Below are 13,877 nucleotides of genomic sequence, written 5' to 3' on the forward strand. Positions count from 1 at the left end.
TTAAAAGAAATCCAGCCACTTTGCTCAATTTTCAAAGGGTTAATGTGGCTGTTTGGGGGCCGAGGTAAAAATGGAGGGAGACAAGGAGGAAATACATCATGAGGAAAGCAGAGGGTCAAAGAGGGAGATAGAGGGTTGATAGGAAGAAGAGACAAGCAAGAAAGAGGACTTACAGAATGAGTAAGGCAAAAAGACAGGGATGGAAAAAGGGATAAACAGGAAGGAAGTAACAGGGAAGAAGAGAGGGAGGGGAGGAGCGAAGGAGAGAGAGGGAGGCACCATCGGCAACCATCTCCCAGCAGCTCTCACAGAGGCTGACAGTGAGGCGAACAGACAGGACGCCACCCAAAGTCACAAACGCTTCCACGTATCAGACACACACAGGGACACATGGTGGGGTGTGCATTGTCTGTCTCGACGGGAAACACTCCGTCGGCAGGGTCACTGATTGATTCAAATACACTTGTGCTGCAGTATTTGTCCTCATGGTCTCAAATTTGTGTCTCTCTCTGCCTGAGAAAAACAAATTTGGGGAAATAACAAGAGACATGCAAGGTCACTGAAGACTTCCCACATGGTTTAGGTGGACAAAACAAGTGCACCTAGATGTTCTGACTCCTGCTGCTGTTAGTGAACATGAACACACCCGCTGTGCTGTGCTGCTGTCCAAGGTGCTGAAATCACACCAAGCAGCTCTAAAAGGGCAGTCAGGGGCACTGCTGTAAAAACCACCAATATCTCTCCTGTTTTTTTAACTTTATTATTATTTTTTTTACCTCTTACTGAGCCACTTGGGTTGACTCGTCTAAATCACAGTCTTATCTAAAATGGTAGCTGGAGGGTGTTTTTGTTCTGGGGGAAGGAGGTTTCGCAAATATATAACCTCAAAGCTGGTAGCTGTCTGGTAAGTACCCATCACTCAAATTAATCTCTTGGGCAAAATTACCAGACATATTAGCAGACCGAGTTGAAAAAAAGTCAAAGTAGATGTCTACTATGGTGGTGTTTAGAAGGATAATGTCACTACTTTTTATTATTCATCATGATTTTTCATGAGATAAATGCTGAAATCTGAGAGCACAGCAGAATCAACACAACAAAGTCTAACAGAACAGATAGATATGCAGTTTGATACTAACACTAAATAGGCGTCCTCAATAATATCTGCACGTCATCATTATTGGCCAATACTGGCTTTTGAAATGAACTATCAGAAATGGCCAACATTTTTTTTATTCTGCACAATGAATGCTGATTGCATATATTGAAAAGCATTGCATTTCATGTCCCCATCTGCTGGTGGGCCATTATGATAAGTTATGTAAGAGATTGCAAAATATAATGTTAATTCAACTGCAGAAGAGACCTGAGGTGGAGAAAAAGTGGATATATCAAAAACGGTATCAGTTATCAGCGAAATGAGATCTTGTATATCAGTATATGTATATCTTATAAGATACTGGCAAAAAATCCATTATTGTGTATCCCTAGTTTTAAATCACCTCTTAGGTTAAAACAAAGGTGAAATCATTACCTAGATATTTCATTGTGCTTGACAGTTTAAAATTCCACTTCCTGCCTCTACTTTGATTTGCTGTATTCATTGAAGCTGTCCTCACACAGATTGCCTGCCTGCAGCTAGCTAGCATTAATAGGTTTATCACAATGTTCAAGAGCACAGTGGTCATAATGGATACATGTTACATATGAGAGGTGAATATATGTTGATATGCACTCATGCAGTCTCAATCACAACACAAGGTATTTCAAGGGACAGTTCACACAAAAATGAAAAATACATATTTTCTCTCTTACATGTAGGGCCATTTAGAATAGAAGGCACTCGGCTTATGGTGCTCAGAGTGCCAAAAAATACATTTAAATTTAATGGGACCTATTTTGTACGGAAAGGATGTCCAGAGAACATACTGCTGGGTTTTAATAAATAAAGATTCTAAACTAAAAATGTGCAGTTTTATTTTGATGGCTGGTCAGCATCAACAATCAGACCAGACATTAAATTACCCAGCGGGGTAAAAATTTTTAAACATGGGGCCTCATTTTTCTTTCTCTCTTTTTTTTTTTTTTGTCTCGTTAAATGCTTATATACCTCAGGCCCTCTACAAGCTCAGACAAATTTTAGGGGGTTCAGTCGAGTCCACGAGGGGAAATTTCATGCCGAGTTATTCTCTGCACACTGCACTGTGTTTAATGTACCAGTGATGAACTGCTCAGCTTGAAGGAGGGAGGAAGGCCAACCGTGATGCACCAGATATGAGTGTGTGTATGTACTTTGTGTGTGTTTTTGGAACATGTCCTGTGAATTGTTCCTCGTAAGTGAGTCAGAGCCCCACAGGAGGCTCATTACAGTGCCATCACTCGCCATGACTACTTGACCTTTAACAACTGCGTCCTTACAGAGCAGAAAAGATCATCACTCCTGGGCTTCAGAGGCAACACTGAACTTTGGCAGAATGTTTGGCAGTTTAACGTTGGGCCTGTAATGTGCAGTTTTTAAGTAGCCCAATTTAGGCACAAGGCAGAATTTAATCTGTGAGGTTCAACAGTATATAGTAGAAAAGCAATTTAAAACAGTGAATCACATTTTTCAATGACACAATCAAATCTGAAATTGTTGCTGACACTTTGCACCGTGCATTATGAACATACTCACTAAATGAGAGTTAACCAAAAACATGTATGTACTCTGTATCTAATGTCCCAACTCATCTTCATAAAAAAAAAAAAAAAAGTATGCAGTAACACAAGGTGTTTGGTCTGTCACATCAAAATCTGAAGTTCTAGGTACACCTACGGCGACAGTTTTTGACGTTCAGGGACAACGTGTCAATTTATGCCTGTTGCATGCATTGTGTCTTCAAAAAAATACACCTCTGTTTACCCAGGAAATGTACAGTTTCTCTCTATTACATGTATACTGTCTTTTTTAAAAATAAACTTAATGAAACACATTGTTTTTAGGTTTACGTCTTTAAATTTAGGCAACAAAAGCACATGGTTAGGTTAAGAATAAAGTATCATATTTTGGCTTAAAATAAGTATGACTGTATCATATGACAAAAGTTACTAGCATAGTATGCTACTCATACCAGAACACTACATTGTAATTAAATAATTTGGTTTTACATGGGACACAAACAGCAGGCTCCCGGGTGAAAGTCTGGCGTTAGTTTGACCCATCATCTCCCCTCTCACCCACCCTATGCAGACTTTCTTGTTCTCTATACTACGCTAGTTGCCCAGGGTATCAAAAAATCCCACAAGGTGCATCTCATATCACCACTAAAGGGTTACTCTGTGTCAGTGTCTGACACAAAGAGCAACTATCAAGTGACTGGATTGAGTTAGCGAGGCTACTGAAAATTTGTTGATGGCTTCATCTCTTTCTGTTGTTTTGCATGTTGTATAATACTTCAGCATGCACATGAATGTCTTCACAATATATTAACAAAAACATTGCTCATGTTACATTTTAAAGCTTTTAAAAAAGATCTGTGAGAGTCAAATTTGCTGACCTGAGGTAACCCCAATGTCCTAAGTGGGAAACAAGAATGTGACCTTGGCCTCTGGTAGAGAGTGCCACAAAAAGTGTGACTTCTGTACCAAGGAGTTAAATATCTGATCTTGTATGTAATGTGAACAAAAAATCCAAATTATGTAAGCACCACTGCGGCTGCTGTTGCTGCTGCTGCTGCTGCTGCTGGGGGGTTGTGACCTCAGTATGAGGACTAAGTATGGCGAGACAGACTGGAGCAGCTATCAGTTTGACGGATGAACTTTATCATCATGGAGGCATCTGAGGACACACACACACAGATTCTCTGCTGTAGCTGCACTAATTTGGACAAACACATGCACACACACCAGCATGCAAGCACATAGTAACACCCACAAACACACTCATATTCCGAGAGAGAGAGAGAGAGAGAGAGAGAGAGAGAGAGAGAGAGAGATGCCCAGACACAACATGATGGCAGACAGACAGCCAGAAAGTCAGACCCCATGCTTGGTGGACACTTGGCTGACCTGACAGAATAAAATAGATAAATATAGCCTAGAATGGCATGCGTGCGCATGTGAGCACACACACACACACACACACACACACACACACACACACACACACACACACACACACACACACACACACACAGTGTCTCGCCTAATACTCATGCAAGGACAAGTTGTAAAAGTGGCAGTGGAGCGCTGTGAGGGTTGTTCTGAGGACAGGGAGCAGATTCAGGATCAGCGGAGGAGGTGGTGCAGGGGTTAGTGGAGGAATGCTGCCATTCAGACTCTGTTATGATGCCAGTCCCACCATCTAAAATATGACTCAGGCTATAGCACACTCTTCTCCAGTGACATTTTCCCCAGCAGATTACGCAAGGATGCAAAACAACAACAAATTTGGGAATAAAATCAACACCTTGTTGTATTGGTCACACTGGACTTCTAGCTGCTCTACCATTAGTAGAAGTACGTGGCACCTTGTATGGGAGCCTCGGCCACCAGTGTATGAATGTGTGTGTGAAAGGGTGAATGTAACAAGTGTAAAGGCACTTTTAGTCCATTTACCCTCCATTCCATCCATCACTGTTGCTTATTTATCAAAAATCTCATTGTGTTAACATTTTTGTGAAAGCACCAATAGTCAACCCTACCATTTTGTCGCAACATTGATATAAAGGTATTTGGGCAAAAATATGTCATTTGATTTTCTCTATATTGTCCAACTCTCATAATATCATTTTCATTAGCAAGCTCTGAACTACCAACTGTCTAGCCTAGCGTAGCCTAGCTTACTCCATTCGTATGATCTCTCATATGGCTGATAGCCTGAAGGATAATCTGTCCTCCAGCTGACCCTTCCTCAGCATGCTCTTCTCTACTCTCTCCTAGATGGGACAGATGAACCACATCGGCTGGGTCAGGGTCTCTACAGGACCAGGGGCAAAAAAATAAGACTCATTGGTAGTTCAGTGGCAAACCAGTGTAACCTCCAGTGTACAGTAAACCTCATTAAACATGACTGTTTTAAAAAGCTGATGCTGAGAGTGTAGACATGTCCTTGAACCTGTCCTACTGAGAATACATGTCGGCTCTTTCATCAAATGGGTGCCCTTTGGAAATAAGGCTACGGCCTAGTTTGGCTCCATAAGAAGCCAGGGCAGAGCTCCTATAGGTATGTCAGGCTGCTGCCACATTAACATTATAAACGACTCTTCTGTATCGTAAATGTCAGGAGAAGAGAGGTTCTCTCGAACACCCTCGACAAAACTGTCCTAATTTAGTTCATTTGATTATCATTACAGCTTACTGCCATGTAAGCTTAATACCATGTAAGCTTAATACCAAACCTGGCTACTTGGCGCCCCATGGTTTGCTCTACCAAAATGGTCTAATCTGGGCTGGGCAGGCAGGATAGGCAGGGACCCTGCAGCTGTCCTCCAGCTGACCCCAGCCTCTCCCTGCTCCTCTGCCTCAGCCTCAGCTCCTCGAGCTGGGATAGACACCATGAACTAGCTGGGTCAGGGCTGCTGCTGCAGGACCACAGGCGCACAGTGATGGTTCACCGAGAGGACAGAGCGCTACTCTCCGTCGAGGACAAACATCCACAGTGTCCTGTTGATTCAGCCCCGACAGAGCATTAATCATATACTTTGAATCAGGTTGAATCAGCTAGTAGTTCCCTTCCTATCCGCCTTTACCTGCAACCGTCCTCAACAAACTCTTCCAGAGGATTAGGAATATAATTCACTTTCTTTAGATCGTGTCTGGTCTACCGTATATCATTGTGAAAGTATGGGAACTGTACTCTCGTTATTCATTCCAAGAATATCTTACGCCCTTAAAATACTAATAATAATGCATTTAGTGACAAACGGTAAAGAATAAGAAAGGAAAGGGAAGAGGCATGGTGAGATGAGGTGAGATGAAAATAGATCTGGAGAGAGGATTAAAAAGTCAAGGGACTCCCACTGTGTCTCTAAGGTTGGGGATGCCGTCTAGTGACAACCATATGGTACCAGCCTAGCCACAGCTGAAGGGTTTCCCCTTGTATTCTGGCATTCCTTCAGCATCCACTCAGCATTCAGCCGCTGTGATATAGAGACTTCCTACAGTGTACGTGGGGATCTGATCTGTTATTATAGAACATCAAATCTTGGCCTGGTTTGATTAAATCCTGCCAGCAACCCAGCCAACACTTTAACTTTTACAACTATTTACAAATCCCGCTGCAGCTGCTGGAACACGTGGATTTGATGCACGCAGACGATACAACCCACATCAATGTAAAACACCAGAACCGGCATCTTTCTCTTTTGGTATACTCAAGAGGAAATTATGACGCTGTAATGATGTATGTGAGCACCGATGGGGACAATGTACAAAGCCGAGACAGTTTAAATGTTCAGCCAGGCTGTTATCATTGACAAATACAAAGCAGATACATCCATTAGCCTGGTTCCAAAACTCTGAATGTCCGCCTACATATTCGATTCAGTCTGGTGTTGTGTCTATTACTGGCTAATTTTGGCAGCTGGAAAAGAATCGACTAACCAGTGCTTCCAAAGCAGGATTACAGATTTGTTAAAAATAAATAAACAGATAAACAGATAAATAAAGGTAGAAATTTGCAGCAAGCTGGCTGCCTAGCAACATTCATTGATAACGCTGTACAGTAATCAACTTACAAAGTAACACCCAAAGACTGTAAAGTAATGGATGTAGCCAAAGTGACAAACCCTATTGGTTTATGGAAAAACCAAATATTTGACTCTAATGAAGGTCTCTTAGTACAACCAAACACTGAACGAGACTTGTTTTTTTGAGGCAGCCAAAAAGTACATACATGAACTGAAAACAAACTGAAAAGCCATTAGCTACAGCAAGCAAGGGACTTGCCAATGAAAACTAGCTTCCCAGCATTTACTTAAATGTGGATTATGTACATTGTCCCTTCTGAAATACATTTTTAAAAAGAGAGAAATGTGTCCTTTTAAGATGTACTGTTTAAACAAGCTGTGGAGGACAGGAGGTCAAGAGGCTAATGCAGTGTTGGTTTAAATTCAGTGTGAGAGGGTGATGTGCATTGACAGGCAGTAGAGAAATAAGGTGCATTGGATGTGACACTTCTGTAGTGTGTGTGTGTGTGTGTGTGTGTGTGTGTGTGTGTGTGTGTGTGTGTGTGTGTGTGTGTGTGTGTGTGTGTGTTCATGTTTCTGTGAGAGGCGGGTGGCTGAAAGAACCTGCAGGTATCTAAAACGAACACATACACACAGCTGCCTGTGAAAGCCCTCTTCTCCCTCCATTCCTTTCTTTAAATCCAAGCCTATTATGTCATTGTATCTTCCACACCTCCCTGTCTCAGCCGGAAAACAACCCAGTTTGTCCGTCTGGGAAGAGGAAAATAACACCAAGGCAATCCCTCTGTGGCTACTTTAATCCCACCGTAACTTTCTACCAACCTCCTTCACGTCTATACTTGTTAGTTTTTATTAGCAGGATTAAGGAGTTGAGCTATGGCAGAGGGTTTTCTGACTACCCTTGCTATTTTGTTTGCTCATATTTGCATTTCCAGCTGTTATGCTTTCTAGTACTTCTCACTGTCATGGATCACAATTCATACTACTGAGCTGAGCGGGGGGGGGCATTTAGCTCCCACCAGCAGGGATTGTGCAGTCAGTACCTGTCAAATCAACTGATGAAGTGAATGAGTGCACACTTCAAAGTGCAGCGGGGAATGTAAGGATCTCTAGTTCCCAGTGTTGATGCTTCCCAGCCAGAGAATTTCACATTGAAAGCTCAATGAAAAGTCTGGGGCTTTAACATTCACACACACATGCTGACATGAGAGTACAAAGGGAGGCAGTTACTCAGTCAAACACACACACATGCAGTACATGTGGATACACATGCATTCACAGTGAAACACACACCTTCACATGTGAGGAAAGCACACACAGATGAAAGCTTTCTGTCTCTGCAGAAGACATCAGTGAGGGAGGAATTAGGTTTTTTTTCCCAGCAAGGGGATTAAAGTTGCATCATGAATATTTAAAGGAGATTTATCCAGCGTTTCTACCAAATCACTTCTTCAAGTGAAACAGGATGACAGCGTGAGTTTATCAAATTATACAAAGACGGTGATGCGCTCAGCTAAAAGTTATGGATTTGCAATCAAATAAAAAGGAAGTGACATAATGGAAAGTACGCTAGGTTGAGTTTGACTTTCTAAAGGCTGACAAACTGGATGGCTTTTCAACAAGTTTCCAATATTTTCTGTTGCCTTGGTCCTGATTCTAACAGCCAAATATACACAGAAGGAAGAAACTGGGGTTATGCAAGATGCTGACAATCATAAAACCTGACAGTAAAGCCATGTTTCTGCAACAGTGGAACTACTGAGTCTACAGCCACAACACTAACAGTAAATAAAATGAAGGTCTATTCCCCCTCTCTCTCCCACAGTTCCTATCATTCTACAGCTGTTTCGAAAGGGAATAATCCCCCGAACAGTAATCTGAAGAAAAAAAAAAGGACCAAAAGCTACGCTAAAAGATGGCAATGTCTGAAATGCTGAACTTCAGTTTCATTGGCAGTTTTTATTGGCAGTCCACAAATTTAGTCTATGGTGGTAACCAACATCAAACTATGATACCTGGATTGGGAAGGGGATCAGTGACGTCAATTCAATATCTGATAAAGAGTTCAAGAAAAATCAGGATCAGTGCCAACTTTATTGGGGACCATGATGTCTGAACAAAATTTCATGGAAATCTATCTATCGATGAAAGAAGTTGGGACCAAAGTAGCGGACCAAGGACATGCTGTTCACATTGAGCCTATGAAGCGACACTTTAATTCAGGAGATTAATAATGTATAAAGAATGCTGCAGGCATGACAGGAGTTCAAGGTACTCAGATGATGTATGTCTTCACTACGTGTGGGCGAGATTCACATCATGTGCTGTCATGTTGGGGTCCGTGTATGCATTATGTACACCAGGCCATGTCTACATCCCATTCTCTCTCATAAATCCGTTTGAATCTTCCTTCACTCACCCTCTTCACCCTCTTTAATGTTAATGTAAGGGGACAGCTGTTGGGTGAGGCTCTCTGGGGGCTGGGATTTCCATGCATGTATATGTGTGTTTGTGTTTTGCACTCTAAAGGGCAGGGATGATCCCAACACCGAAAAGCACATCTGCTTACACAGAGACCTTGTTCAATTTATCTCCCTCTCTTCTCCTTCCTACATCACAGCACAACTCTGTGAGTTTAAGTAGGGCAGGCTGCCCCATATAGACTCGCACATGCAAACACACCCACACTGACAGAGGATCGCACAGGTCAGGTTGATTTCTGGAGGTTACAGTATGGTGGATGGTAAGTCATGGTCATGGTAAGAGCTACCCTGCTAGAAGTGGACTCAACAAGGCCACTGAAGTGTTAAAGGGAATTTTATAGGGCTAGGGTATATTATTTTATCAATAATTATTGGTACAGTCTATAAAATGTAAGAAATTAGTAAAAACAATTGAACGAATTGCACATTCTCATCAGATGTTTTTTGTTTAGTATTTATTAGCAAATGATGGCATGCTAACAAGTTAAACTGAGATGAGAACACAGTAAACACTCTACCTGCTTCACATCAGCATGCTAACTTTGACACTGTGAGCATGTTTGCATTCAGCTCAGAGTAACCATACACTTAAGTACAGTATAATACAGTGGGCTTGCATGGCTGTAGATTCTCAAACTGTAATCGTATTCCAGTGCAGATGAAAAAAATGACGAAATACTCCAATTAGATGTGATTTAGGATGTTAGTAAATTAATCTAAACTCAGTTACATACCGTTCCTAAAAGTTCCAAAAAGACTGCTCTATTCTTACGTTTTCTCAACAAGCAATGACTGCTGTCTTTCAGCAGGAATAGGTAAAGCAGCGAGACATTGCTATAGTGCTACCAAACCTCTGAGGTGGGGGTCGGCATGAGAAAATGAGCAACAATTACAGACACAGGAGATGGCTGCTGACATCCAGGAGTCAATACTGGTTTCTTTTCAACATGACCACAATATTTCCCTGACTCATATAAATCTTTTCTTTTACAGATTTGAAAGGCACAGAGGATGCCATTTTGCGAACAGAGGTAACAGATCATAAGGTGATAGATTTCTAAAAGGTGCAAAGTGTATTTTTTTAGGTTTTGTCAATAATGCAGTATAGCTTAATAAAAACTGTGCAATAGGCGGAAGAACTTCATGCAATCTCAATCAACTGTGCTTCCTGAAGTGTTTCTTTTTCATATTTGGAACGTGTATTCAGTCCGCCATTGATTTTGTAAGAGTAGCTATAAAATACTGATAGCTGGCAAACCTCTTTAGAGGAGGCAGAATTCCCTTTATCTCCTTTTCTATGTGTGTTTTAAGCCACACCGAGAAGGCAAAAGAAATTACCGTTTTTTTCCTTCAGAAAAAGGAAAGAGTAATAAATAAATGGGTTTTGTAACCACAGAGGCACATCTCTCAGACGCAACAGAAAATCATTTCCCTGTGGCACACACTAATCTCTAGGCTTTACATTGTAAAAATCCACCGCCTCCAAAGGTTGCATCCTGAGTGACTAAGAGTCTTGTTCTCCTTAAAAAGCTGCTAAGATATAAGAATATCTAAAAAAAAAAAAAAAAGAAAATAATACTGCATATAATATAAAAGGCTGTGAGGGACAGGGATAGAAAGGAACCAAGAGAAGGAAATGGTTAGAAGGTTGGTTAGAAGAAGAAAGAGAAACCCAAAAGCCAGGTAAGTGGGTGATATGTTGGTTTATTAGCACAAGGTGCAGGCAGACAACAGAGAGCGGCACGTCTATAAAAAGGACTCTCTGGGATAGGTACCCTTTGGAACAAACACATGAAAGAGGCTGGATCTTAAACTTCGTGGCACATATACGATGTTTCTTTGCATCTAAAAAGTCATAAAGTCATCAAATATTATACCGTCCGTCACACTGCAGGGTGAACAATCTGCTCAGCTGTTGTTGGGTCTGTAGCTGACTTTCTGTCCATTTACAGCCAGAAGAAAATCAGAGAAATACTATACGTGTTACAATGAGTGGTGTTGTGTGTGCTGTAAATGCACACACAGATGGAAGTGTGTTTATGTACAAATCCCACTGTTCACACTTTCAGATTTCATTCTGTTGGGCCAGAGACTTGTTAGATTATGATAGAAAACAGCCTTGGTTGCAGTCCACAGAATATTACTACGCCTCATTTAGATTTACGCTCTTAAGGAGAGATACTATAGGTGTGTAGGGTCAATTTAACACAGTGATATCACCATAAAACGTCATCAGCTGATAACTTTCATCAAGAAAGTTATGTCTTGTATTACAAGTTTTCCAAAATGTTATGTCTATATATGCAAATAAGGCAAATTGTAATTAAATATGTACTGAGTTGCATACATTACCAGAACAGAAATCTGAACTTTGGATAAAGTCATGTTCAAAATTCAAAATTCTTGTTCCTTTTTTTTTTTTTTTTTTGACTTATTAAAGATTTTACAGAGGGAATTTTTGATATCTCCATAAATCAGAAGATACCATCAACAACCCAAAATAAATAAATAAATGTAACTTGTTTTTAGAAATAAAATGGTATGATATGTTATGAATAATAAATGAACCAATGAGACTTTAAATGAACTTCTCTGTAAAAACCTTCACAATATATAAAACTGGAAAGTTTGGTGTATGCTTGTGCTACTGAAGTACAGATTTTTGGCTCAAAGCATGAAAAATACTCATCTTGAGAAAGAGGGCTTTAAAATATATATTGTAAAATTCCATACATTTTTAGAAAAAAAAATAAAATAAAAAGCTAGGGTAAAAATGTTGACTTACAGATATCACCTTGAAACTTACCAAGTTGACTACTTAAATTAAGACAGTTATTTTTTGTATTATAAGTTTTGTTAATTTTTATGCTTAAATATAAAAATGAGGCATTATCTAATTAAATATTCCCTTTTTGCATAAATTTCAAGAACAGATTTTTTTAACTCAATAAACAGCAAAACGAATAATGAATTTCTTCTTCCCACAATTCTGATGAAGACATGTTATGGAAGCAAAATAGCCCAAAATCTCAAAATTGACCACTGTGTGTAAAAACCGTTTTTACCTGCAGTGTCTCCCCTTAAAGAGTCAGTTGAACTAAATAGCAAAAATAAATAATTAATTAAATAAATACATTTCCTCTGTGTTTAAACCATGCGGCATAATAATGTGCCAACCATCTAATATTGCTACAAATACTACCACCATCCTAATATAGTAGAAATAAATGGAATTGTGTTTGCAGTATTAAGAATGAAAAAAAAAAGGTCTTTCAAGAAATATTCTGCCTCTGATGCATAAACCTCAACAGCTTTCACAGAGACTGTTTCTTTGGTAGAATTGGATTCCAAACATGGATATTTTGATCACATGAAAGCAAAAAGTTGTGTTTGGAAAAGGAACAGGATGTCAAAATACCAGTGTTTTGAAAAAAATGCACATTACATGACTGAGGCCAATTAAAACCAACAGCTAAATTTTTACATCTCAGAGTTTTGTGGAGCTAGCTTGTGGCTCACCACAACCATGTTATGTTCTTATTTCAGTGAACTAAAATGTTTGATTGACTGACTGAATCCATCACTTACATAATCATAATATACAGCAACAGACACAACAAGCACATAGCATTATTATTAAGCAAAAACAGAAATAACTAAGATAAAGAATTTTAAAATTTTCAGATACTTTGAGTTAAGAATGAAAAACTAAGTACACAGTGAAATGGAATAGAAGGCAGCTCAAAGACTACTGGGACATCTCAGTCATAACTTATATTATTGATTGTCCATTGAAGGTCTGGCTTTTAGTATTTAGTTCTCGATCTATTTGGTTAAAGGACGATTGTGCAAAGGAGATTAAGAGTTCAGGACTAACAACTCAGATATTTCAAAGACAGCTGGAATGTTAAAAGCATTAAAATATCAAACAGAAATTGACAAATAATACAAATTGTCCTTGGGTTGGTTCAAATGGGAGTCTGTTTGTTTGTGTGCAAATCTGTGCTGGTTTCTGGGTGTCGACGGATCAGGCTTGCAGCGCTGGCGACTCAGTTTGAAAGCTTTCAGACAGCGGGACAAGGGCTGGCTGCTGGGTGGTGTCTGCACCCCTGTGTGTGTGTGTGTGTGTGTGTGTGTGTGTGTGTGTGTGTGTGTGTGTGTGTGTGTGTGTGTGTGTGTGTGTGTGTGTGAGGACATGAACTTATGAACTTACTGTCTGCGTCAGTGTAATAGTGAGACAGAGGAGGGAGAGAAACTAGAGGGGCTACAGATGTGCATGATGTTATCGTTGTGATTTGTTGATGCCACCGTAGGCTTTTACACATGTAAAGCTGAATTGAAACTGTATCTTTGTATTTCTATTAATATTGGAAATATACTGTATAGCTGCAGATACTGATCAGAGAAAAAGAGACAAGGACAAAGCATTTCATTGGACACTGTGGAAATCATAGGTACAAGTGGGAATTTTAGTCCAAGAGGACAAAAACAAACACAAATTGAATTTCAAATGCGACTGTGTGTTTGTCCAAAAACAGTTGTGTGTCAGAGACACCCAGTTTGCCCAGCGGAGTGAATCACAGTGTGCCAACACATCATGTGGAGGAACAGTGTGTGCTGCAGTCAGGACAGTGCGGCACGTCTGAGTGTGCATGTGCTTGTGTGTGTGTGTAATGTTTGTGTGTGAGTTCTGTCATGAGTGAAAGTAATGTGGTCCACAGCCTCG

At 40.2% G+C, this 13,877-nt stretch overlaps 1 protein-coding gene across 11 annotated transcripts in view; it reads right to left on the minus strand.

The window, feature by feature from the left end:
* LOC121960427 (uncharacterized) overlaps positions 1-13,877 on the minus strand; it is a 145,324-nt gene that overhangs the window by 83,723 nt on the left and 47,724 nt on the right. The gene's annotated exons all lie outside the window — the stretch shown is intronic.

This window comes from Plectropomus leopardus, chromosome 21 (genome assembly GCF_026936395.1).
Source record: "Plectropomus leopardus strain MGB_pleo_1.0 chromosome 21, ASM2693639v1, whole genome shotgun sequence".
Taxonomy (NCBI): domain Eukaryota; kingdom Metazoa; phylum Chordata; class Actinopteri; order Perciformes; family Serranidae; genus Plectropomus; species Plectropomus leopardus.